At 40.9% G+C, this 24650-nt stretch overlaps 24 non-coding genes across 24 annotated transcripts; 1 reads left to right on the forward strand and 23 right to left on the reverse strand.

Moving 5' to 3' along the window:
* Positions 1-590: 590 nt before the first annotated feature.
* Positions 591-663, reverse strand: TRNAK-UUU (transfer RNA lysine (anticodon UUU)). The gene has a single exon. It is a non-coding gene; the product is annotated as a tRNA-Lys (tRNA).
* Positions 664-2273: 1610 nt separating this feature from the next.
* TRNAK-UUU (transfer RNA lysine (anticodon UUU)) lies at positions 2274-2346 on the reverse strand. Its single transcript has one exon. It is a non-coding gene; the product is annotated as a tRNA-Lys (tRNA).
* A 767-nt stretch (positions 2347-3113) lies between these two features.
* On the reverse strand, positions 3114-3186 carry TRNAK-UUU (transfer RNA lysine (anticodon UUU)). Its single transcript has one exon. It is a non-coding gene; the product is annotated as a tRNA-Lys (tRNA).
* A 1610-nt stretch (positions 3187-4796) lies between these two features.
* Positions 4797-4869, reverse strand: TRNAK-UUU (transfer RNA lysine (anticodon UUU)). The gene has a single exon. It is a non-coding gene; the product is annotated as a tRNA-Lys (tRNA).
* Positions 4870-5637: 768 nt separating this feature from the next.
* TRNAK-UUU (transfer RNA lysine (anticodon UUU)) lies at positions 5638-5710 on the reverse strand. Its single transcript has one exon. It is a non-coding gene; the product is annotated as a tRNA-Lys (tRNA).
* Positions 5711-6479: 769 nt separating this feature from the next.
* Positions 6480-6552, reverse strand: TRNAK-UUU (transfer RNA lysine (anticodon UUU)). Its single transcript has one exon. It is a non-coding gene; the product is annotated as a tRNA-Lys (tRNA).
* A 1610-nt stretch (positions 6553-8162) lies between these two features.
* TRNAK-UUU (transfer RNA lysine (anticodon UUU)) lies at positions 8163-8235 on the reverse strand. The gene has a single exon. It is a non-coding gene; the product is annotated as a tRNA-Lys (tRNA).
* Positions 8236-9002: 767 nt separating this feature from the next.
* On the reverse strand, positions 9003-9075 carry TRNAK-UUU (transfer RNA lysine (anticodon UUU)). Its single transcript has one exon. It is a non-coding gene; the product is annotated as a tRNA-Lys (tRNA).
* A 768-nt stretch (positions 9076-9843) lies between these two features.
* Positions 9844-9916, reverse strand: TRNAK-UUU (transfer RNA lysine (anticodon UUU)). The gene has a single exon. It is a non-coding gene; the product is annotated as a tRNA-Lys (tRNA).
* A 769-nt stretch (positions 9917-10685) lies between these two features.
* TRNAK-UUU (transfer RNA lysine (anticodon UUU)) lies at positions 10686-10758 on the reverse strand. The gene has a single exon. It is a non-coding gene; the product is annotated as a tRNA-Lys (tRNA).
* A 768-nt stretch (positions 10759-11526) lies between these two features.
* Positions 11527-11599, reverse strand: TRNAK-UUU (transfer RNA lysine (anticodon UUU)). The gene has a single exon. It is a non-coding gene; the product is annotated as a tRNA-Lys (tRNA).
* A 1204-nt stretch (positions 11600-12803) lies between these two features.
* TRNAK-UUU (transfer RNA lysine (anticodon UUU)) lies at positions 12804-12876 on the reverse strand. The gene has a single exon. It is a non-coding gene; the product is annotated as a tRNA-Lys (tRNA).
* A 768-nt stretch (positions 12877-13644) lies between these two features.
* TRNAK-UUU (transfer RNA lysine (anticodon UUU)) lies at positions 13645-13717 on the reverse strand. The gene has a single exon. It is a non-coding gene; the product is annotated as a tRNA-Lys (tRNA).
* A 769-nt stretch (positions 13718-14486) lies between these two features.
* Positions 14487-14559, reverse strand: TRNAK-UUU (transfer RNA lysine (anticodon UUU)). Its single transcript has one exon. It is a non-coding gene; the product is annotated as a tRNA-Lys (tRNA).
* Positions 14560-15016: 457 nt separating this feature from the next.
* TRNAT-AGU (transfer RNA threonine (anticodon AGU)) lies at positions 15017-15090 on the forward strand. The gene has a single exon. It is a non-coding gene; the product is annotated as a tRNA-Thr (tRNA).
* A 237-nt stretch (positions 15091-15327) lies between these two features.
* TRNAK-UUU (transfer RNA lysine (anticodon UUU)) lies at positions 15328-15400 on the reverse strand. The gene has a single exon. It is a non-coding gene; the product is annotated as a tRNA-Lys (tRNA).
* Positions 15401-16166: 766 nt separating this feature from the next.
* On the reverse strand, positions 16167-16239 carry TRNAK-UUU (transfer RNA lysine (anticodon UUU)). Its single transcript has one exon. It is a non-coding gene; the product is annotated as a tRNA-Lys (tRNA).
* Positions 16240-17007: 768 nt separating this feature from the next.
* TRNAK-UUU (transfer RNA lysine (anticodon UUU)) lies at positions 17008-17080 on the reverse strand. Its single transcript has one exon. It is a non-coding gene; the product is annotated as a tRNA-Lys (tRNA).
* Positions 17081-17849: 769 nt separating this feature from the next.
* Positions 17850-17922, reverse strand: TRNAK-UUU (transfer RNA lysine (anticodon UUU)). Its single transcript has one exon. It is a non-coding gene; the product is annotated as a tRNA-Lys (tRNA).
* Positions 17923-19532: 1610 nt separating this feature from the next.
* TRNAK-UUU (transfer RNA lysine (anticodon UUU)) lies at positions 19533-19605 on the reverse strand. Its single transcript has one exon. It is a non-coding gene; the product is annotated as a tRNA-Lys (tRNA).
* A 767-nt stretch (positions 19606-20372) lies between these two features.
* Positions 20373-20445, reverse strand: TRNAK-UUU (transfer RNA lysine (anticodon UUU)). Its single transcript has one exon. It is a non-coding gene; the product is annotated as a tRNA-Lys (tRNA).
* Positions 20446-22055: 1610 nt separating this feature from the next.
* On the reverse strand, positions 22056-22128 carry TRNAK-UUU (transfer RNA lysine (anticodon UUU)). The gene has a single exon. It is a non-coding gene; the product is annotated as a tRNA-Lys (tRNA).
* Positions 22129-22895: 767 nt separating this feature from the next.
* On the reverse strand, positions 22896-22968 carry TRNAK-UUU (transfer RNA lysine (anticodon UUU)). The gene has a single exon. It is a non-coding gene; the product is annotated as a tRNA-Lys (tRNA).
* Positions 22969-24172: 1204 nt separating this feature from the next.
* On the reverse strand, positions 24173-24245 carry TRNAK-UUU (transfer RNA lysine (anticodon UUU)). Its single transcript has one exon. It is a non-coding gene; the product is annotated as a tRNA-Lys (tRNA).
* Between the last annotated feature and the right edge of the window lie 405 nt (positions 24246-24650).

The raw sequence follows: 24650 nt of genomic DNA on the forward strand, positions 1-24650 counted from the left end.
TTAATGTTCACCCACTTACGGATTTGAATGTTTTGCCACATTCATGAGTGCAAAATTGCTCCCCAGTAAAGGCGAACATGTGCTCCTCAATACACACACTGGGCAATGCAGTCCACTCTAAATCAACGATTAATGACATGCTCGTTTTGTGCAATGGAGTTTCAGTCAATTGGAAAACATTTTGTAAAGTTATATTGCAACAGAAGCCCAGCCTTAAAAAAAGTGGATTTCACTTCTAAATGATTACATGAGGAAGGAAAGGAGATCAGATGCAAAAGAGGTGCTGTGGCTTAGTTGGTTAAAGCGCCTGTCTAGTAAACAGGAGATCTTGAGTTCGAATCTCAGCAGCGCCTGTCTGCTTTTTTTTCGACCAATCTGTCTCCCCAATATTAAAACTTTGTACAAAGATTGTTATTTCATGCTATTTAGAAGCACAGTCATGCTTGAAATGTTGGCAAAGCATCCAAGAATTCTGGACTCCACTACCTTAGAGTCATATTGCCCAAGGTTGCGATGCCATCAGAAATAGCACATATTAGAATGAGCAATTCATATTTCCTGCTTAATTTTTTGTAAAAGAAGCAAAGGTACGCCTGAACAGGGACTTGAACCCTGGACCCTCAGATTAAAAGTCTGATGCTCTACCGACTGAGCTATCCAGGCACAAGGATCACTGCCCATTTGAAACTTGATTTTCACTCTACAGCACCTCCATACATGGCTACCTCACTGGTCAATAAAGGAAATGAATTACTAGTGCATTACACACATTTTGACACTGGAGACATAACTTTTTTCAGTCATTCCGTATCCAGATATAGAGATTTGCAGCATCTAGGACTTTAATGTTCACCCACTAACGGATTTGAATGTTTTGCCACATTCATGAGTGCAAACTTGCTCCCCAGTAAAGACGAACATGTGCTCCTCAATGCACACACTGGGCAATGCAGTCCACTCTAAATCGACGATTAATGACATGCTCGTTTTGTGCAATGGAGTTTCAGTCAATTGGAAAACATTTTGAAAAGTTATATTGCAACAGAAGCCCAGCCTTAAAAAAGTGGATTTCACTTCTAAATGATTACATGAGGAAGGAAAGGAGACCAGATGCAAAAAAGGTGCTGTGGCTTAGTTGGTTAAAGCGCCTGTCTAGTAAACAGGAGATCCTGAGTTCGAATCTCAGCAGCGCCTGTCTGCTTTTTTTTCGACCAATCTGTCTCCCCAATATTAAAACTTTGTACAAAGATTGCTATTTCATGCTATTTAGAAGCACAGTCAGGCTTGAAATGTTGGCAAAGCATCCAAGAACTCTGGACTCCACTACCTTAGAATCATATTGCCCAAGGTTGCGATGCCATCAGAAATAGCACATATTAGAATGAGCAATTCATATTTCCTGCTTAATTTTTTGTAAAAGAAGCAAAGGTACGCCTGAACAGGGACTTGAACCCTGGACCCTCAGATTAAAAGTCTGATGTTCTACCGACTGAGCTATCCAGGCACAAGGATCACTGCCCATTTGAAACTTGATTTTCACTCTACAGCACCTCCATACATGGCTACCTCACTGGTCAATAAAGGAAATGAATTACTAGTGCATTACACACATTTTGACACTGGAGACATAACTTTTTTCAGTCATTCCGTATCCAGATATAGAGATTTGCAGCATCTAGGACTTTAATGTTCACCCACTTACGGATTTGAATGTTTTGCCACATTCATGAGTGCAAAATTGCTCCCCAGTAAAGGCGAACATGTGCTCCTCAATACACACACTGGGCAATGAAGTCCACTCTAAATCAACGATTAATGACATGCTCGTTTTGTGCATTGGAGTTTCAGTCAATTGGAAAACATTTTGTAAAGTTATATTGCAACAGAAGCCCAGCCTTAAAAAAAGTGGATTTCACTTCTAAATGATTACATGAGGAAGGACAGGAGATCAGATGCCAAAGAGGTTTTGTGGCTTAGTTGGTTAAAGCGCCTGTCTAGTAAACTGGAGATCCTGAGTTCGAATCTCAGCAGTGCCTGTCTGCTTTTTTTTCGACCAATCTGTCTCCCCAATATTAAAACTTTGTACAAAGATTGTTATTTCATGCTATTTAGAAGCACAGTCAGGCTTGAAATGTTGGCAAAGCATCCAAGAATTCTGGACTCCACTACCTTAGAGTCATATTGCCCAAGGTTGCGATGCCATCAGAAATAGCACATATTAGAATGAGCAATTCATATTTCCTGCTAAATTTTTTGTAAAAGAAGCAAAGATACGCCTGAACAGGGACTTGAACCCTGGACCCTCAGATTAAAAGTCTGATGCTCTACCGACTGAGCTATCCAGGCACATGGATCACTGCCCATTTGAAACTTGATTTTCACTCTACAGCACCTCCATACATGGCTACCTCACTGGTCAATAAAGGAAATGAATTACTAGTGCATTACACACATTTTGACACTGGAGACATAACTTTTTTCAGTCATTACGTATCCAGATATAGAGATTTGCAGCATCTAGGACTTTAATGTTCACCCACTTACGGATTTGAATGTTTTGCCACATTCATGAGTGCAAACTTGCTCCCCAGTAAAGACGAACATGTGCTCCTCAATGCACACACTGGGCAATGCAGTCCACTCTAAATCGACGATTAATGACATGCTCGTTTTGTGCAATGGAGTTTCAGTCAATTGGAAAACATTTTGAAAAGTTATATTGCAACAGAAGCCCAGCCTTAAAAAAGTGGATTTCACTTCTAAATGATTACATGAGGAAGGAAAGGAGACCAGATGCAAAAATGGTGCTGTGGCTTAGTTGGTTAAAGCGCCTGTCTAGTAAACAGGAGATCCTGAGTTCGAATCTCAGCAGCGCCTGTCTGCTTTTTTTCGACCAATCTGTCTCCCCAATATTAAAACTTTGTACAAAGATTGCTATTTCATGCTATTTAGAAGCACAGTCAGGCTTGATATGTTGGCAAAGCATCCAAGAACTCTGGACTCCACTACCTTAGAGTCATATTGCCCAAGGTTGCGATGCCATCAGAAATAGCACATATTAGAATGAGCAATTCATATTTCCTGCTTAATTTTTTGTAAAAGAAGCAAAGGTACGCCTGAACAGGGACTTGAACCCTGGACCCTCAGATTAAAAGTCTGATGCTCTACCGACTGAGCTATCCAGGCACAGGGATCACTGCCCATTTGAAACTTGATTTTCACTCTACAGCACCTCCATACATGGCTACCTCACTGGTCAATAAAGGAAATGAATTACTAGTGCATTACACACATTTTGACACTGGAGACATAACTTTTTTCAGTCATTCCGTATCCAGATATAGAGATTTGCAGCATCTAGGACTTTAATGTTCACCCACTTACGGATTTGAATGTTTTGCCACATTCATGAGTGCAAACTTGCTCCCCAGTAAAGACGAACATGTGCTCCTCAATGCACACACTGGGCAATGCAGTCCACTCTAAATCGACGATTAATGACATGCTCGTTTTGTGCAATGGAGTTTCAGTCAATTGGAAAACATTTTGAAAAGTTATATTGCAACAGAAGCCCAGCCTTAAAAAAGTGGATTTCACTTCTGATTGATTACATGAGGAAGGAAAGGAGACCAGATGCAAAAAAGGTGCTGTGGCTTAGTTGGTTAAAGCGCCTGTCTAGTAAACAGGAGATCCTGAGTTCGAATCTCAGCAGCGCCTGTCTGCTTTTTTTTCGACCAATCTGTCTCCCCAATATTAAAACTTTGTACAAAGATTGCTGTTTCATGCTATTTAGAAGCACAGTCAGGCTTGAAATGTTGGCAAAGCATCCAAGAACTCTGGACTCCACTACCTTAGAGTCATATTGCCCAAGGTTGCGATGCCATCAGAAATAGCACATATTAGAATGAGCAATTCATATTTCCTGCTAAATTTTTTGTAAAAGAAGCAAAGATACGCCTGAACAGGGACTTGAACCCTGGACCCTCAGATTAAAAGTCTGATGCTCTACTGACTGAGCTATCCAGGCACAGGGATCACTGCCCATTTGAAACTTGATTTTCACTCTACAGCACCTCCATACATGGCTACCTCACTGGTCAATAAAGGAAATGAATTACTAGTGCATTACACACATTTTGACACTGGAGACATAACTTTTTTCAGTCATTCCGTATCCAGATATAGAGATTTGCAGCATCTAGGACTTTAATGTTCACCCACTTACGGATTTGAATGTTTTGCCACATTCATGAGTGCAAAATTGCTCCCCAGTAAAGGCGAACATGTGCTCCTCAATACACACACTGGGCAATGAAGTCCACTCTAAATCAACGATTAATGACATGCTCGTTTTGTGCATTGGAGTTTCAGTCAATTGGAAAACATTTTGTAAAGTTATATTGCAACAGAAGCCCAGCCTTAAAAAAAGTGGATTTCACTTCTAAATGATTACATGAGGAAGGACAGGAGATCAGATGCCAAAGAGGTTTTGTGGCTTAGTTGGTTAAAGCGCCTGTCTAGTAAACTGGAGATCCTGAGTTCGAATCTCAGCAGTGCCTGTCTGCTTTTTTTTCGACCAATCTGTCTCCCCAATATTAAAACTTTGTACAAAGATTGTTATTTCATGCTATTTAGAAGCACAGTCAGGCTTGAAATGTTGGCAAAGCATCCAAGAATTCTGGACTCCACTACCTTAGAGTCATATTGCCCAAGGTTGCGATGCCATCAGAAATAGCACATATTAGAATGAGCAATTCATATTTCCTGCTTAATTTTTTGTAAAAGAAGCAAAGGTACGCCTGAACAGGGACTTGAACCCTGGACCCTCAGATTAAAAGTCTGATGCTCTACCGACTGAGCTATCCAGGCACAGGGATCACTGCCCATTTGAAACTTGATGTTCACTCTACAGCACCTCCATACATGGCTACCTCACTGGTCAATAAAGGAAATGAATTACTAGTGCATTACACACATTTTGACACTGGAGACATAACTTTTTTCAGTCATTCCGTATCCAGATATAGAGATTTGCAGCATCTAGGACTTTAATGTTCACCCACTTACGGATTTGAATGTTTTGCCACATTCATGAGTGCAAACTTGCTCCCCAGTAAAGACGAACGTGTGCTCCTCAATGCACACACTGGGCAATGCAGTCCACTCTAAATCGACGATTAATGACATGCTCGTTTTGTGCAATGGAGTTTCAGTCAATTGGAAAACATTTTGAAAAGTTATATTGCAACAGAAGCCCAGCCTTAAAAAAGTGGATTTCACTTCTGATTGATTACATGAGGAAGGAAAGGAGACCAGATGCAAAAAAGGTGCTGTGGCTTAGTTGGTTAAAGCGCCTGTCTAGTAAACAGGAGATCCTGAGTTTGAATCTCAGCAGCGCCTGTCTGCTTTTTTTTCGACCAATCTGTCTCCCCAATATTAAAACTTTGTACAAAGATTGCTATTTCATGCTATTCAGAAGCACAGTCAGGCTTGAAATGTTGGCAAAGCATCCAAGAACTCTGGACTCCACTACCTTAGAGTCATATTGCCCAAGGTTGCGATGCCATCAGAAACAGCACATATTAGAATGAGCAATTCATATTTCCTGCTTAATTTTTTGTAAAAGAAGCAAAGGTACGCCTGAACAGGGACTTGAACCCTGGACCCTCAGATTAAAAGTCTGATGCTCTACCGACTGAGCTATCCAGGCACAGGGATCACTGCCCATTTGAAACTTGATTTTCACTCTACAGCACCTCCATACATGGCTACCTCACTGGTCAATAAAGGAAATGAATTACTAGTGCATTACACACATTTTGACACTGGAGACATAACTTTTTTCAGTCATTCCGTATCCAGATATAGAGATTTGCAGCATCTAGGACTTTAATGTTCACCCACTTACGGATTTGAATGTTTTGCCACATTCATGAGTGCAAAATTGCTCCCCAGTAAAGGCGAACATGTGCTCCTCAATACACACACTGGGCAATGCAGTCCACTCTAAATCAACGATTAATGACATGCTCGTTTTGTGCAATGGAGTTTCAGTCAATTGGAAAACATTTTGTAAAGTTATATTGCAACAGAAGCCCAGCCTTAAAAAAAGTGGATTTCACTTCTAAATGATTACATGAGGAAGGAAAGGAGATCAGATGCAAAAGAGGTGCTGTGGCTTAGTTGGTTAAAGCGCCTGTCTAGTAAACAGGAGATCCTGAGTTCGAATCTCAGCAGCGCCTGTCTGCTTTTTTTTCGACCAATCTGTCTCCCCAATATTAAAACTTTGTACAAAGATTGTTATTTCATGCTATTTAGAAGCACAGTCATGCTTGAAATGTTGGCAAAGCATCCAAGAATTCTGGACTCCACTACCTTAGAGTCATATTGCCCAAGGTTGCGATGCCATCAGAAATAGCACATATTAGAATGAGCAATTCATATTTCCTGCTTAATTTTTTGTAAAAGAAGCAAAGGTACGCCTGAACAGGGACTTGAACCCTGGACCCTCAGATTAAAAGTCTGATGCTCTACCGACTGAGCTATCCAGGCACAAGGATCACTGCCCATTTGAAACTTGATTTTCACTCTACAGCACCTCCATACACGGCTACCTCACTGGTCAATAAAGGAAATGAATTACTAGTGCATTACACACATTTTGACACTGGAGACATAACTTTTTTCAGTCATTCCGTATCCAGATATAGAGATTTGCAGCATCTAGGACTTTAATGTTCACCCACTAACGGATTTGAATGTTTTGCCACATTCATGAGTGCAAACTTGCTCCCCAGTAAAGACGAACATGTGCTCCTCAATGCACACACTGGGCAATGCAGTCCACTCTAAATCGACGATTAACGACATGCTCGTTTTGTGCAATGGAGTTTCAGTCAATTGGAAAACATTTTGAAAAGTTATATTGCAACAGAAGCCCAGCCTTAAAAAAGTGGATTTCACTTCTAAATGATTACATGAGGAAGGAAAGGAGACCAGATGCAAAAAAGGTGCTGTGGCTTAGTTGGTTAAAGCGCCTGTCTAGTAAACAGGAGATCCTGAGTTCGAATCTCAGCAGCGCCTGTCTGCTTTTTTTTCGACCAATCTGTCTCCCCAATATTAAAACTTTGTACAAAGATTGCTATTTCATGCTATTTAGAAGCACAGTCAGGCTTGAAATGTTGGCAAAGCATCCAAGAACTCTGGACTCCACTACCTTAGAATCATATTGCCCAAGGTTGCGATGCCATCAGAAATAGCACATATTAGAATGAGCAATTCATATTTCCTGCTTAATTTTTTGTAAAAGAAGCAAAGGTACGCCTGAACAGGGACTTGAACCCTGGACCCTCAGATTAAAAGTCTGATGTTCTACCGACTGAGCTATCCAGGCACAAGGATCACTGCCCATTTGAAACTTGATTTTCACTCTACAGCACCTCCATACATGGCTACCTCACTGGTCAATAAAGGAAATGAATTACTAGTGCATTACACACATTTTGACACTGGAGACATAACTTTTTTCAGTCATTCCGTATCCAGATATAGAGATTTGCAGCATCTAGGACTTTAATGTTCACCCACTTACGGATTTGAATGTTTTGCCACATTCATGAGTGCAAAATTGCTCCCCAGTAAAGGCGAACATGTGCTCCTCAATACACACACTGGGCAATGAAGTCCACTCTAAATCAACGATTAATGACATGCTCGTTTTGTGCATTGGAGTTTCAGTCAATTGGAAAACATTTTGTAAAGTTATATTGCAACAGAAGCCCAGCCTTAAAAAAAGTGGATTTCACTTCTAAATGATTACATGAGGAAGGACAGGAGATCAGATGCCAAAGAGGTTTTGTGGCTTAGTTGGTTAAAGCGCCTGTCTAGTAAACTGGAGATCCTGAGTTCGAATCTCAGCAGTGCCTGTCTGCTTTTTTTTCGACCAATCTGTCTCCCCAATATTAAAACTTTGTACAAAGATTGTTATTTCATGCTATTTAGAAGCACAGTCAGGCTTGAAATGTTGGCAAAGCATCCAAGAATTCTGGACTCCACTACCTTAGAGTCATATTGCCCAAGGTTGCGATGCCATCAGAAATAGCACATATTAGAATGAGCAATTCATATTTCCTGCTAAATTTTTTGTAAAAGAAGCAAAGATACGCCTGAACAGGGACTTGAACCCTGGACCCTCAGATTAAAAGTCTGATGCTCTACCGACTGAGCTATCCAGGCACAGGGATCACTGCCCATTTGAAACTTGATTTTCACTCTACAGCACCTCCATACATGGCTACCTCACTGGTCAATAAAGGAAATGAATTACTAGTGCATTACACACATTTTGACACTGGAGACATAACTTTTTTCAGTCATTACGTATCCAGATATAGAGATTTGCAGCATCTAGGACTTTAATGTTCACCCACTTACGGATTTGAATGTTTTGCCACATTCATGAGTGCAAACTTGCTCCCCAGTAAAGACGAACATGTGCTCCTCAATGCACACACTGGGCAATGCAGTCCACTCTAAATCGACGATTAATGACATGCTCGTTTTGTGCAATGGAGTTTCAGTCAATTGGAAAACATTTTGAAAAGTTATATTGCAACAGAAGCCCAGCCTTAAAAAAGTGGATTTCACTTCTAAATGATTACATGAGGAAGGAAAGGAGACCAGATGCAAAAAAGGTGCTGTGGCTTAGTTGGTTAAAGCGCCTGTCTAGTAAACAGGAGATCCTGAGTTCGAATCTCAGCAGCGCCTGTCTGCTTTTTTTCGACCAATCTGTCTCCCCAATATTAAAACTTTGTACAAAGATTGCTATTTCATGCTATTTAGAAGCACAGTCAGGCTTGATATGTTGGCAAAGCATCCAAGAACTCTGGACTCCACTACCTTAGAGTCATATTGCCCAAGGTTGCGATGCCATCAGAAATAGCACATATTAGAATGAGCAATTCATATTTCCTGCTTAATTTTTTGTAAAAGAAGCAAAGGTACGCCTGAACAGGGACTTGAACCCTGGACCCTCAGATTAAAAGTCTGATGCTCTACCGACTGAGCTATCCAGGCACAGGGATCACTGCCCATTTGAAACTTGATTTTCACTCTACAGCACCTCCATACATGGCTACCTCACTGGTCAATAAAGGAAATGAATTACTAGTGCATTACACACATTTTGACACTGGAGACATAACTTTTTTCAGTCATTCCGTATCCAGATATAGAGATTTGCAGCATCTAGGACTTTAATGTTCACCCACTTACGGATTTGAATGTTTTGCCACATTCATGAGTGCAAACTTGCTCCCCAGTAAAGACGAACATGTGCTCCTCAATGCACACACTGGGCAATGCAGTCCACTCTAAATCGACGATTAATGACATGCTCGTTTTGTGCAATGGAGTTTCAGTCAATTGGAAAACATTTTGAAAAGTTATATTGCAACAGAAGCCCAGCCTTAAAAAAGTGGATTTCACTTCTGATTGATTACATGAGGAAGGAAAGGAGACCAGATGCAAAAAAGGTGCTGTGGCTTAGTTGGTTAAAGCGCCTGTCTAGTAAACAGGAGATCCTGAGTTCGAATCTCAGCAGCGCCTGTCTGCTTTTTTTTCGACCAATCTGTCTCCCCAATATTAAAACTTTGTACAAAGATTGCTGTTTCATGCTATTTAGAAGCACAGTCAGGCTTGAAATGTTGGCAAAGCATCCAAGAACTCTGGACTCCACTACCTTAGAGTCATATTGCCCAAGGTTGCGATGCCATCAGAAATAGCACATATTAGAATGAGCAATTCATATTTCCTGCTAAATTTTTTGTAAAAGAAGCAAAGATACGCCTGAACAGGGACTTGAACCCTGGACCCTCAGATTAAAAGTCTGATGCTCTACCGACTGAGCTATCCAGGCACAGGGATCACTGCCCATTTGAAACTTGATTTTCACTCTACAGCACCTCCATACATGGCTACCTCACTGGTCAATAAAGGAAATGAATTACTAGTGCATTACACACATTTTGACACTGGAGACATAACTTTTTTCAGTCATTCCGTATCCAGATATAGAGATTTGCAGCATCTAGGACTTTAATGTTCACCCACTTACGGATTTGAATGTTTTGCCACATTCATGAGTGCAAAATTGCTCCCCAGTAAAGGCGAACATGTGCTCCTCAATACACACACTGGGCAATGCAGTCCACTCTAAATCAACGATTAATGACATGCTCGTTTTGTGCAATGGAGTTTCAGTCAATTGGAAAACATTTTGTAAAGTTATATTGCAACAGAAGCCCAGCCTTAAAAAAAGTGGATTTCACTTCTAAATGATTACATGAGGAAGGAAAGGAGATCAGATGCAAAAGAGGTGCTGTGGCTTAGTTGGTTAAAGCGCCTGTCTAGTAAACAGGAGATCCTGAGTTCGAATCTCAACAGCCCCTCTCTGCTTTTTTTTCGACCAATCTGTCTCCCCAATATTAAAACTTTGTACAAAGATTGTTATTTCATGCTATTTAGAAGCACAGTCAGGCTTGAAATGTTGGCAAAGCATCCAAGAATTCTGGACTCCACTACCTTAGAGTCATATTGCCCAAGGTTGCGATGCCATCAGAAATAGCACATATTAGAATGAGCAATTCATATTTCCTGCTAAATTTTTTGTAAAAGAAGCAAAGATACGCCTGAACAGGGACTTGAACCCTGGACCCTCAGATTAAAAGTCTGATGCTCTACCGACTGAGCTATCCAGGCACAGGGATCACTGCCTATTTGAAACTTGATTTTCACTCTACAGCACCTCCATACATGGCTACCTCACTGGTCAATAAAGGAAATGAATTACTAGTGCATTACACACATTTTGACACTGGAGACATAACTTTTTTCAGTCATTCCGTATCCAGATATAGAGATTTGCAGCATCTAGGACTTTAATGTTCACCCACTTACGGATTTGAATGTTTTGCCACATTCATGAGTGCAAACTTGCTCCCCAGTAAAGACGAACATGTGCTCCTCAATGCACACACTGGGCAATGCAGTCCACTCTAAATCGACGATTAATGACATGCTCGTTTTGTGCAATGGAGTTTCAGTCAATTGGAAAACATTTTGAAAAGTTATATTGCAACAGAAGCCCAGCCTTAAAAAAGTGGATTTCACTTCTAAATGATTACATGAGGAAGGAAAGGAGACCAGATGCAAAAAAGGTGCTGTGGCTTAGTTGGTTAAAGCGCCTGTCTAGTAAACAGGAGATCCTGAGTTCGAATCTCAGCAGCGCCTGTCTGCTTTTTTTTCGACCAATCTGTCTCCCCAATATTAAAACTTTGTACAAAGATTGCTATTTCATGCTATTTAGAAGCACAGTCAGGCTTGAAATGTTGGCAAAGCATCCAAGAACTCTGGACTCCACTACCTTAGAGTCATATTGCCCAAGGTTGCGATGCCATCAGAAATAGCACATATTAGAATGAGCAATTCATATTTCCTGCTTAATTTTTTGTAAAAGAAGCAAAGGTACGCCTGAACAGGGACTTGAACCCTGGACCCTCAGATTAAAAGTCTGATGCTCTACCGACTGAGCTATCCAGGCACAAGGATCACTGCCCATTTGAAACTTGATTTTCACTCTACAGCACCTCCATACAAGGCTACCTCACTGGTCAATAAAGGAAATGAATTACTAGTGCATTACACACATTTTGACACTGGAGACATAACTTTTTTCAGTCATTCCGTATCCAGATATAGAGATTTGCAGCATCTAGGACTTTAATGTTCACCCACTTACGGATTTGAATGTTTTGCCACATTCATGAGTGCAAACTTGCTCCCCAGTAAAGACGAACATGTGCTCCTCAATGCACACACTGGGCAATGCAGTCCACTCTAAATCGACGATTAATGACATGCTCGTTTTGTGCAATGGAGTTTCAGTCAATTGGAAAACATTTTGAAAAGTTATATTGCAACAGAAGCCCAGCCTTAAAAAAGTGGATTTCACTTCTGATTGATTACATGAGGAAGGAAAGGAGACCAGATGCAAAAAAGGTGCTGTGGCTTAGTTGGTTAAAGCGCCTGTCTAGTAAACAGGAGATCCTGAGTTCGAATCTCAGCAGCGCCTGTCTGCTTTTTTTTCGACCAATCTGTCTCCCCAATATTAAAACTTTGTACAAAGACTGCTATTTCATGCTATTTAGAAGCACAGTCAGGCTTGAAATGTTGGCAAAGCATCCAAGAACTCTGGACTCCACTACCTTAGAGTCATATTGCCCAAGGTTGCGATGCCATCAGAAACAGCACATATTAGAATGAGCAATTCATATTTCCTGCTTCATTTTTTGTAAAAGAAGCAAAGGTACACCTGAACAGGGACTTGAACCCTGGACCCTCAGATTAAAAGTCTGATGCTCTACCGACTGAGCTATCCAGGCTATCACTTCTAAATGATTACATGAGGAAGGAAAGGAGACCAGATGCAAAAAGGGTGCTGTGGCTTAGTTGGTTAAAGCGCCTGTCTAGTAAACAGGAGATCCTGAGTTCGAATCTCAGCAGTGCCTGTCTGCTTTTTTTTCGACCAATCTGTCTCCCCAATATTAAAACTTTGTACAAAGATTGCTATTTCATGCTATTTAGAAGCACAGTCAGGCTTGATATGTTGGCAAAGCATCCAAGAACTCTGGACTCCACTACCTTAGAGTCATATTGCCCACGGTTGCGATGCCATCAGAAATAGCACATATTAGAATGAGCAATTCATATTTCCTGCTTAATTTTTTGTAAAAGAAGCAAAGGTACGCCTGAACAGGGACTTGAACCCTGGACCCTCAGATTAAAAGTCTGATGCTCTACCGACTGAGCTATCCAGGCACAGGGATCACTGCCCATTTGAAACTTGATTTTCACTCTACAGCACCTCCATACATGGCTACCTCACTGGTCAATAAAGGAAATGAATTACTAGTGCATTACACACATTTTGACACTGGAGACATAACTTTTTTCAGTCATTCCGTATCCAGATATAGAGATTTGCAGCATCTAGGACTTTAATGTTCACCCACTTACGGATTTGAATGTTTTGCCACATTCATGAGTGCAAACTTGCTCCCCAGTAAAGACGAACATGTGCTCCTCAATGCACACACTGGGCAATGCAGTCCACTCTAAATCGACGATTAATGACATGCTCGTTTTGTGCAATGGAGTTTCAGTCAATTGGAAAACATTTTGAAAAGTTATATTGCAACAGAAGCCCAGCCTTAAAAAAGTGGATTTCACTTCTGATTGATTACATGAGGAAGGAAAGGAGACCAGATGCAAAAAAGGTGCTGTGGCTTAGTTGGTTAAAGCGCCTGTCTAGTAAACAGGAGATCCTGAGTTCGAATCTCAGCAGCGCCTGTCTGCTTTTTTTTCGACCAATCTGTCTCCCCAATATTAAAACTTTGTACAAAGATTGCTGTTTCATGCTATTTAGAAGCACAGTCAGGCTTGAAATGTTGGCAAAGCATCCAAGAACTCTGGACTCCACTACCTTAGAGTCATATTGCCCAAGGTTGCGATGCCATCAGAAATAGCACATATTAGAATGAGCAATTCATATTTCCTGCTAAATTTTTTGTAAAAGAAGCAAAGATACGCCTGAACAGGGACTTGAACCCTGGACCCTCAGATTAAAAGTCTGATGCTCTACCGACTGAGCTATCCAGGCACAGGGATCACTGCCCATTTGAAACTTGATTTTCACTCTACAGCACCTCCATACATGGCTACCTCACTGGTCAATAAAGGAAATGAATTACTAGTGCATTACACACATTTTGACACTGGAGACATAACTTTTTTCAGTCATTCCGTATCCAGATATAGAGATTTGCAGCATCTAGGACTTTAATGTTCACCCACTTACGGATTTGAATGTTTTGCCACATTCATGAGTGCAAAATTGCTCCCCAGTAAAGGCGAACATGTGCTCCTCAATACACACACTGGGCAATGCAGTCCACTCTAAATCAACGATTAATGACATGCTCGTTTTGTGCAATGGAGTTTCAGTCAATTGGAAAACATTTTGTAAAGTTATATTGCAACAGAAGCCCAGCCTTAAAAAAAGTGGATTTCACTTCTAAATGATTACATGAGGAAGGAAAGGAGATCAGATGCAAAAGAGGTGCTGTGGCTTAGTTGGTTAAAGCGCCTGTCTAGTAAACAGGAGATCCTGAGTTCGAATCTCAACAGCCCCTCTCTGCTTTTTTTTCGACCAATCTGTCTCCCCAATATTAAAACTTTGTACAAAGATTGTTATTTCATGCTATTTAGAAGCACAGTCAGGCTTGAAATGTTGGCAAAGCATCCAAGAATTCTGGACTCCACTACCTTAGAGTCATATTGCCCAAGGTTGCGATGCCATCAGAAATAGCACATATTAGAATGAGCAATTCATATTTCCTGCTAAATTTTTTGTAAAAGAAGCAAAGATACGCCTGAACAGGGACTTGAACCCTGGACCCTCAGATTAAAAGTCTGATGCTCTACCGACTGAGCTATCCAGGCACAGGGATCACTGCCTATTTGAAACTTGATTTTCACTCTACAGCACCTCCATACATGGCTACCTCACTGGTCAATAAAGGAAATGAATTACTAGTGCATTACACACATTTTGACACTGGAGACATAACTTTTTTCAGTCATTCCGTATCCAGATATAGAGATTTGCAGCATCTAGGACTTTAATGTTCACCCACTTACGGATTTGAATGTTTTGCCACATTCATGAGTGCAAACTTGCTCCCCAGTAAAGACGAACATGTGCTCCTCAATGCACACACTGGGCAATGCAGTCCACTCTAAATCGACGATTAATGACATGCTCGTTTTGTGCAATGGAGTTTCAGTCAATTGGAAAACATTTTGAAAAGTTATATTGCAACAGAAGCCCAGCCTTAAAAAAGTGGATTTCACTTCTAAATGATTACATGAGGAAGGAAAGGAGACCAGATGCAAAAAAGGTGCTGTGGCTTAGTTGGTTAAAGCGCCTGTCTAGTAAACAGGAGGTCCTGAGTTCGAATCTCAGCAGCGCCTGTCTGCTTTTTTTTCGACCAATCTGTCTCCCCAATATTAAAACTTTGTACAAAGATTGCTGTTTCATGCTATTTAGAAGCACAGTCAGGCTTGAAATGTTGGCAAAGCATCCAAGAACTCTGGACTCCACTACCTTAGAGTCATATTGCCCAAGGTTGCGATGCCATCAGAAATAGCACATATTAGAATGAGCAATTCATATTTCCTGCTTAATTTTTTGTAAAAGAAGCAAAGGTACGCCTGAACAGGGACTTGAACCCTGGACCCTCAGATTAAAAGTCTGATGCTCTACCGACTGAGCTATCCAGGCAGATGGATCACTACCATTTGAAACTTGATTTTCACTCTACAGCACCTCCATACATGGCTACCTCACTGGTCAATAAAGGAAATGAATTACTAGTGCATTACACACATTTTGACACTGGAGACATAACTTTTTTCAGTCATTCCGTATCCAGATATAGAGATTTGCAGCATCTAGGACTTTAATGTTCACCCACTTACGGATTTGAATGTTTTGCCACATTAATGAGTGCAAACTTGCTCCCCAGTAAAGACGAACATGTGCTCCTCAATGCACACACTGGGCAATGCAGTCCACTCTAAATCGACGATTAATGACATGCTCGTTTTGTGCAATGGAGTTTCAGTCAATTGGAAAACATTTTGAAAAGTTATATTGCAACAGAAGCCCAGCCTTAAAAAAGTGGATTTCACTTCTAAATGATTACATGAGGAAGGAAAGGAGACCAGATGCAAAAAAGGTGCTGTGGCTTAGTTGGTTAAAGCGCCTGTCTAGTAAACAGGAGATCCTGAGTTCGAATCTCAGCAGCGCCTGTCTGCTTTTTTTCGACCAATCTGTCTCCCCAATATTAAAACTTTGTACAAAGATTGCTATTTCATGCTATTTAGAAGCACAGTCAGGCTTGATATGTTGGCAAAGCATCCAAGAACTCTGGACTCCACTACCTTAGAGTCATATTGCCCAAGGTTGCGATGCCATCAGAAATAGCACATATTAGAATGAGCAATTCATATTTCCTGCTTAATTTTTTGTAAAAGAAGCAAAGGTACGCCTGAACAGGGACTTGAACCCTGGACCCTCAGATTAAAAGTCTGATGCTCTACCGACTGAGCTATCCAGGCACAGGGATCACTGCCCATTTGAAACTTGATGTTCACTCTACAGCACCTCCATACATGGCTACCTCACTGGTCAATAAAGGAAATGAATTACTAGTGCATTACACACATTTTGACACTGGAGACATAACTTTTTTCAGTCATTCCGTATCCAGATATAGAGATTTGCAGCATCTAGGACTTTAATGTTCACCCACTTACGGATTTGAATGTTTTGCCACATTCATGAGTGCAAACTTGCTCCCCAGTAAAGACGAACGTGTGCTCCTCAATGCACACACTGGGCAATGCAGTCCACTCTAAATCGACGATTAATGACATGCTCGTTTTGTGCAATGGAGTTTCAGTCAATTGGAAAACATTTTGAAAAGTTATATTGCAACAGAAGCCCAGCCTTAAAAAAGTGGATTTCACTTCTGATTGATTACATGAGGAAGGAAAGGAGACCAGATGCAAAAAAGGTGCTGTGGCTTAGTTGGTTAAAGCGCCGGTCTAGTAAACAGGAGATCCTGAGTTTGAATCTCAGCAGCGCCTGTCTGCTTTTTTTTCGACCAATCTGTCTCCCCAATATTAAAACTTTGTACAAAGATTGCTATTTCATGCTATTCAGAAGCACAGTCAGGCTTGAAATGTTGGCAAAGCATCCAAGAACTCTGGACTCCACTACCTTAGAGTCATATTGCCCAAGGTTGCGATGCCATCAGAAACAGCACATATTAGAATGAGCAATTCATATTTCCTGCTTAATTTTTTGTAAAAGAAGCAAAGGTACGCCTGAACAGGGACTTGAACCCTGGACCCTCAGATTAAAAGTCTGATGCTCTACCGACTGAGCTATCCAGGCACAGGGATCACTGCCCATTTGAAACTTGATTTTCACTCTACAGCACCTCCATACATGGCTACCTCACTGGTCAATAAAGGAAATGAATTACTAGTGCATTACACACATTTTGACACTGGAGACATAACTTTTTTCAGTCATTCCGTATCCAGATATAGAGATTTGCAGCATCTAGGACTTTAATGTTCACCCACTTACGGATTTGAATGTTTTGCCACATTCATGAGTGCAAAATTGCTCCCCAGTAAAGGCGAACATGTGCTCCTCAATACACACACTGGGCAATGCAGTCCACTCTAAATCAACGATTAATGACATGCTCGTTTTGTGCAATGGAGTTTCAGTCAATTGGAAAACATTTTGTAAAGTTATATTGCAACAGAAGCCCAGCCTTAAAAAAAGTGGATTTCACTTCTAAATGATTACATGAGGAAGGAAAGGAGATCAGATGCAAAAGAGGTGCTGTGGCTTAGTTGGTTAAAGCGCCTGTCTAGTAAACAGGAGATCTTGAGTTCGAATCTCAGCAGCGCCTGTCTGCTTTTTTTTCGACCAATCTGTCTCCCCAATATTAAAACTTTGTACAAAGATTGTTATTTCATGCTATTTAGAAGCACAGTCATGCTTGAAATGTTGGCAAAGCATCCAAGAATTCTGGACTCCACTACCTTAGAGTCATATTGCCCAAGGTTGCGATGCCATCAGAAATAGCACATATTAGAATGAGCAATTCATATTTCCTGCTTAATTTTTTGTAAAAGAAGCAAAGGTACGCCTGAACAGGGACTTGAACCCTGGACCCTCAGATTAAAAGTCTGATGCTCTACCGACTGAGCTATCCAGGCACAAGGATCACTGCCCATTTGAAACTTGATTTTCACTCTACAGCACCTCCATACATGGCTACCTCACTGGTCAATAAAGGAAATGAATTACTAGTGCATTACACACATTTTGACACTGGAGACATAACTTTTTTCAGTCATTCCGTATCCAGATATAGAGATTTGCAGCATCTAGGACTTTAATGTTCACCCACTAACGGATTTGAATGTTTTGCCACATTCATGAGTGCAAACTTGCTCCCCAGTAAAGACGAACATGTGCTCCTCAATGCACACACTGGGCAATGCAGTCCACTCTAAATCGACGATTAATGACATGCTCGTTTCGTGCAATGGAGTTTCAGTCAATTGGAAAACATTTTGAAAAGTTATATTGCAACAGAAGCCCAGCCTTAAAAAAGTGGATTTCACTTCTAAATGATTACATGAGGAAGGAAAGGAGACCAGATGCAAAAAAGGTGCTGTGGCTTAGTTGGTTAAAGCGCCTGTCTAGTAAACAGGAGATCCTGAGTTCGAATCTCAGCAGCGCCTGTCTGCTTTTTTTTCGACCAATCTGTCTCCCCAATATTAAAACTTTGTACAAAGATTGCTATTTCATGCTATTTAGAAGCACAGTCAGGCTTGAAATGTTGGCAAAGCATCCAAGAACTCTGGACTCCACTACCTTAGAATCATATTGCCCAAGGTTGCGATGCCATCAGAAATAGCACATATTAGAATGAGCAATTCATATTTCCTGCTTAATTTTTTGTAAAAGAAGCAAAGGTACGCCTGAACAGGGACTTGAACCCTGGACCCTCAGATTAAAAGTCTGATGTTCTACCGACTGAGCTATCCAGGCACAAGGATCACTGCCCATTTGAAACTTGATTTTCACTCTACAGCACCTCCATACATGGCTACCTCACTGGTCAATAAAGGAAATGAATTACTAGTGCATTACACACATTTTGACACTGGAGACATAACTTTTTTCAGTCATTCCGTATCCAGATATAGAGATTTGCAGCATCTAGGACTTTAATGTTCACCCACTTACGGATTTGAATGTTTTGCCACATTCATGAGTGCAAAATTGCTCCCCAGTAAAGGCGAACATGTGCTCCTCAATACACACACTGGGCAATGAAGTCCACTCTAAATCAACGATTAATGACATGCTCGTTTTGTGCATTGGAGTTTCAGTCAATTGGAAAACATTTTGTAAAGTTATATTGCAACAGAAGCCCAGCCTTAAAAAAAGTGGATTTCACTTCTAAATGATTACATGAGGAAGGACAGGAGATCAGATGCCAAAGAGGTTTTGTGGCTTAGTTGGTTAAAGCGCCTGTCTAGTAAACTGGAGATCCTGAGTTCGAATCTCAGCAGTGCCTGTCTGCTTTTTTTTCGACCAATCTGTCTCCCCAATATTAAAACTTTGTACAAAGATTGTTATTTCATGCTATTTAGAAGCACAGTCAGGCTTGAAATGTTGGCAAAGCATCCAAGAATTCTGGACTCCACTACCTTAGAGTCATATTGCCCAAGGTTGCGATGCCATCAGAAATAGCACATATTAGAATGAGCAATTCATATTTCCTGCTAAATTTTTTGTAAAAGAAGCAAAGATACGCCTGAACAGGGACTTGAACCCTGGACCCTCAGATTAAAAGTCTGATGCTCTACCGACTGAGCTATCCAGGCACATGGATCACTGCCCATTTGAAACTTGATTTTCACTCTACAGCACCTCCATACATGGCTACCTCACTGGTCAATAAAGGAAATGAATTACTAGTGCATTACACACATTTTGACACTGGAGACATAACTTTTTTCAGTCATTACGTATCCAGATATAGAGATTTGCAGCATCTAGGACTTTAATGTTCACCCACTTACGGATTTGAATGTTTTGCCACATTCATGAGTGCAAACTTGCTCCCCAGTAAAGACGAACATGTGCTCCTCAATGCACACACTGGGCAATGCAGTCCACTCTAAATCGACGATTAATGACATGCTCGTTTTGTGCAATGGAGTTTCAGTCAATTGGAAAACATTTTGAAAAGTTATATTGCAACAGAAGCCCAGCCTTAAAAAAGTGGATTTCACTTCTAAATGATTACATGAGGAAGGAAAGGAGACCAGATGCAAAAAAGGTGCTGTGGCTTAGTTGGTTAAAGCGCCTGTCTAGTAAACAGGAGATCCTGAGTTCGAATCTCAGCAGCGCCTGTCTGCTTTTTTTCGACCAATCTGTCTCCCCAATATTAAAACTTTGTACAAAGATTGCTATTTCATGCTATTTAGAAGCACAGTCAGGCTTGATATGTTGGCAAAGCATCCAAGAACTCTGGACTCCACTACCTTAGAGTCATATTGCCCAAGGTTGCGATGCCATCAGAAATAGCACATATTAGAATGAGCAATTCATATTTCCTGCTTAATTTTTTGTAAAAGAAGCAAAGGTACGCCTGAACAGGGACTTGAACCCTGGACCCTCAGATTAAAAGTCTGATGCTCTACCGACTGAGCTATCCAGGCACAGGGATCACTGCCCATTTGAAACTTGATTTTCACTCTACAGCACCTCCATACATGGCTACCTCACTGGTCAATAAAGGAAATGAATTACTAGTGCATTACACACATTTTGACACTGGAGACATAACTTTTTTCAGTCATTCCGTATCCAGATATAGAGATTTGCAGCATCTAGGACTTTAATGTTCACCCACTTACGGATTTGAATGTTTTGCCACATTCATGAGTGCAAACTTGCTCCCCAGTAAAGACGAACATGTGCTCCTCAATGCACACACTGGGCAATGCAGTCCACTCTAAATCGACGATTAATGACATGCTCGTTTTGTGCAATGGAGTTTCAGTCAATTGGAAAACATTTTGAAAAGTTATATTGCAACAGAAGCCCAGCCTTAAAAAAGTGGATTTCACTTCTGATTGATTACATGAGGAAGGAAAGGAGACCAGATGCAAAAAAGGTGCTGTGGCTTAGTTGGTTAAAGCGCCTGTCTAGTAAACAGGAGATCCTGAGTTCGAATCTCAGCAGCGCCTGTCTGCTTTTTTTTCGACCAATCTGTCTCCCCAATATTAAAACTTTGTACAAAGATTGCTGTTTCATGCTATTTAGAAGCACAGTCAGGCTTGAAATGTTGGCAAAGCATCCAAGAACTCTGGACTCCACTACCTTAGAGTCATATTGCCCAAGGTTGCGATGCCATCAGAAATAGCACATATTAGAATGAGCAATTCATATTTCCTGCTAAATTTTTTGTAAAAGAAGCAAAGATACGCCTGAACAGGGACTTGAACCCTGGACCCTCAGATTAAAAGTCTGATGCTCTACTGACTGAGCTATCCAGGCACAGGGATCACTGCCCATTTGAAACTTGATTTTCACTCTACAGCACCTCCATACATGGCTACCTCACTGGTCAATAAAGGAAATGAATTACTAGTGCATTACACACATTTTGACACTGGAGACATAACTTTTTTCAGTCATTCCGTATCCAGATATAGAGATTTGCAGCATCTAGGACTTTAATGTTCACCCACTTACGGATTTGAATGTTTTGCCACATTCATGAGTGCAAAATTGCTCCCCAGTAAAGGCGAACATGTGCTCCTCAATACACACACTGGGCAATGAAGTCCACTCTAAATCAACGATTAATGACATGCTCGTTTTGTGCATTGGAGTTTCAGTCAATTGGAAAACATTTTGTAAAGTTATATTGCAACAGAAGCCCAGCCTTAAAAAAAGTGGATTTCACTTCTAAATGATTACATGAGGAAGGACAGGAGATCAGATGCCAAAGAGGTTTTGTGGCTTAGTTGGTTAAAGCGCCTGTCTAGTAAACTGGAGATCCTGAGTTCGAATCTCAGCAGTGCCTGTCTGCTTTTTTTTCGACCAATCTGTCTCCCCAATATTAAAACTTTGTACAAAGATTGTTATTTCATGCTATTTAGAAGCACAGTCAGGCTTGAAATGTTGGCAAAGCATCCAAGAATTCTGGACTCCACTACCTTAGAGTCATATTGCCCAAGGTTGCGATGCCATCAGAAATAGCACATATTAGAATGAGCAATTCATATTTCCTGCTAAATTTTTTGTAAAAGAAGCAAAGATACGCCTGAACAGGGACTTGAACCCTGGACCCTCAGATTAAAAGTCTGATGCTCTACCGACTGAGCTATCCAGGCACAGGGATCACTGCCCATTTGAAACTTGATTTTCACTCTACAGCACCTCCATACATGGCTACCTCACTGGTCAATAAAGGAAATGAATTACTAGTGCATTACACACATTTTGACACTGGAGACATAACTTTTTTCAGTCATTACGTATCCAGATATAGAGATTTGCAGCATCTAGGACTTTAATGTTCACCCACTTACGGATTTGAATGTTTTGCCACATTCATGAGTGCAAACTTGCTCCCCAGTAAAGACGAACATGTGCTCCTCAATGCACACACTGGGCAATGCAGTCCACTCTAAATCGACGATTAATGACATGCTCGTTTTGTGCAATGGAGTTTCAGTCAATTGGAAAACATTTTGAAAAGTTATATTGCAACAGAAGCCCAGCCTTAAAAAAGTGGATTTCACTTCTAAATGATTACATGAGGAAGGAAAGGAGACCAGATGCAAAAAAGGTGCTGTGGCTTAGTTGGTTAAAGCGCCTGTCTAGTAAACAGGAGATCCTGAGTTCGAATCTCAGCAGCGCCTGTCTGCTTTTTTTCGACCAATCTGTCTCCCCAATATTAAAACTTTGTACAAAGATTGCTATTTCATGCTATTTAGAAGCACAGTCAGGCTTGATATGTTGGCAAAGCATCCAAGAACTCTGGACTCCACTACCTTAGAGTCATATTGCCCAAGGTTGCGATGCCATCAGAAATAGCACATATTAGAATGAGCAATTCATATTTCCTGCTTAATTTTTTGTAAAAGAAGCAAAGGTACGCCTGAACAGGGACTTGAACCCTGGACCCTCAGATTAAAAGTCTGATGCTCTACCGACTGAGCTATCCAGGCACAGGGATCACTGCCCATTTGAAACTTGATTTTCACTCTACAGCACCTCCATACATGGCTACCTCACTGGTCAATAAAGGAAATGAATTACTAGTGCATTACACACATTTTGACACTGGAGACATAACTTTTTTCAGTCATTCCGTATCCAGATATAGAGATTTGCAGCATCTAGGACTTTAATGTTCACCCACTTACGGATTTGAATGTTTTGCCACATTCATGAGTGCAAACTTGCTCCCCAGTAAAGACGAACATGTGCTCCTCAATGCACACACTGGGCAATGCAGTCCACTCTAAATCGACGATTAATGACATGCTCGTTTTGTGCAATGGAGTTTCAGTCAATTGGAAAACATTTTGAAAAGTTATATTGCAACAGAAGCCCAGCCTTAAAAAAGTGGATTTCACTTCTGATTGATTACATGAGGAAGGAAAGGAGACCAGATGCAAAAAAGGTGCTGTGGCTTAGTTGGTTAAAGCGCCTGTCTAGTAAACAGGAGATCCTGAGTTCGAATCTCAGCAGCGCCTGTCTGCTTTTTTTTCGACCAATCTGTCTCCCCAATATTAAAACTTTGTACAAAGACTGCTATTTCATGCTATTTAGAAGCACAGTCAGGCTTGAAATGTTGGCAAAGCATCCAAGAACTCTGGACTCCACTACCTTAGAGTCATATTGCCCAAGGTTGCGATGCCATCAGAAACAGCACATATTAGAATGAGCAATTCATATTTCCTGCTTCATTTTTTGTAAAAGAAGCAAAGGTACACCTGAACAGGGACTTGAACCCTGGACCCTCAGATTAAAAGTCTGATGCTCTACCGACTGAGCTATCCAGGCTATCACTTCTAAATGATTACATGAGGAAGGAAAGGAGACCAGATGCAAAAAGGGTGCTGTGGCTTAGTTGGTTAAAGCGCCTGTCTAGTAAACAGGAGATCCTGAGTTCGAATCTCAGCAGTGCCTGTCTGCTTTTTTTTCGACCAATCTGTCTCCCCAATATTAAAACTTTGTACAAAGATTGCTATTTCATGCTATTTAGAAGCACAGTCAGGCTTGATATGTTGGCAAAGCATCCAAGAACTCTGGACTCCACTACCTTAGAGTCATATTGCCCACGGTTGCGATGCCATCAGAAATAGCACATATTAGAATGAGCAATTCATATTTCCTGCTTAATTTTTTGTAAAAGAAGCAAAGGTACGCCTGAACAGGGACTTGAACCCTGGACCCTCAGATTAAAAGTCTGATGCTCTACCGACTGAGCTATCCAGGCACAGGGATCACTGCCCATTTGAAACTTGATTTTCACTCTACAGCACCTCCATACATGGCTACCTCACTGGTCAATAAAGGAAATGAATTACTAGTGCATTACACACATTTTGACACTGGAGACATAACTTTTTTCAGTCATTCCGTATCCAGATATAGAGATTTGCAGCATCTAGGACTTTAATGTTCACCCACTTACGGATTTGAATGTTTTGCCACATTCATGAGTGCAAACTTGCTCCCCAGTAAAGACGAACATGTGCTCCTCAATGCACACACTGGGCAATGCAGTCCACTCTAAATCGACGATTAATGACATGCTCGTTTTGTGCAATGGAGTTTCAGTCAATTGGAAAACATTTTGAAAAGTTATATTGCAACAGAAGCCCAGCCTTAAAAAAGTGGA

This window comes from Ambystoma mexicanum, unplaced genomic scaffold (assembly GCF_040938575.1).
Source record: "Ambystoma mexicanum isolate Mex_15411 unplaced genomic scaffold, UKY_AmexF1_1 Mex_scaf1, whole genome shotgun sequence".
Lineage (NCBI taxonomy): Eukaryota > Metazoa > Chordata > Amphibia > Caudata > Ambystomatidae > Ambystoma > Ambystoma mexicanum.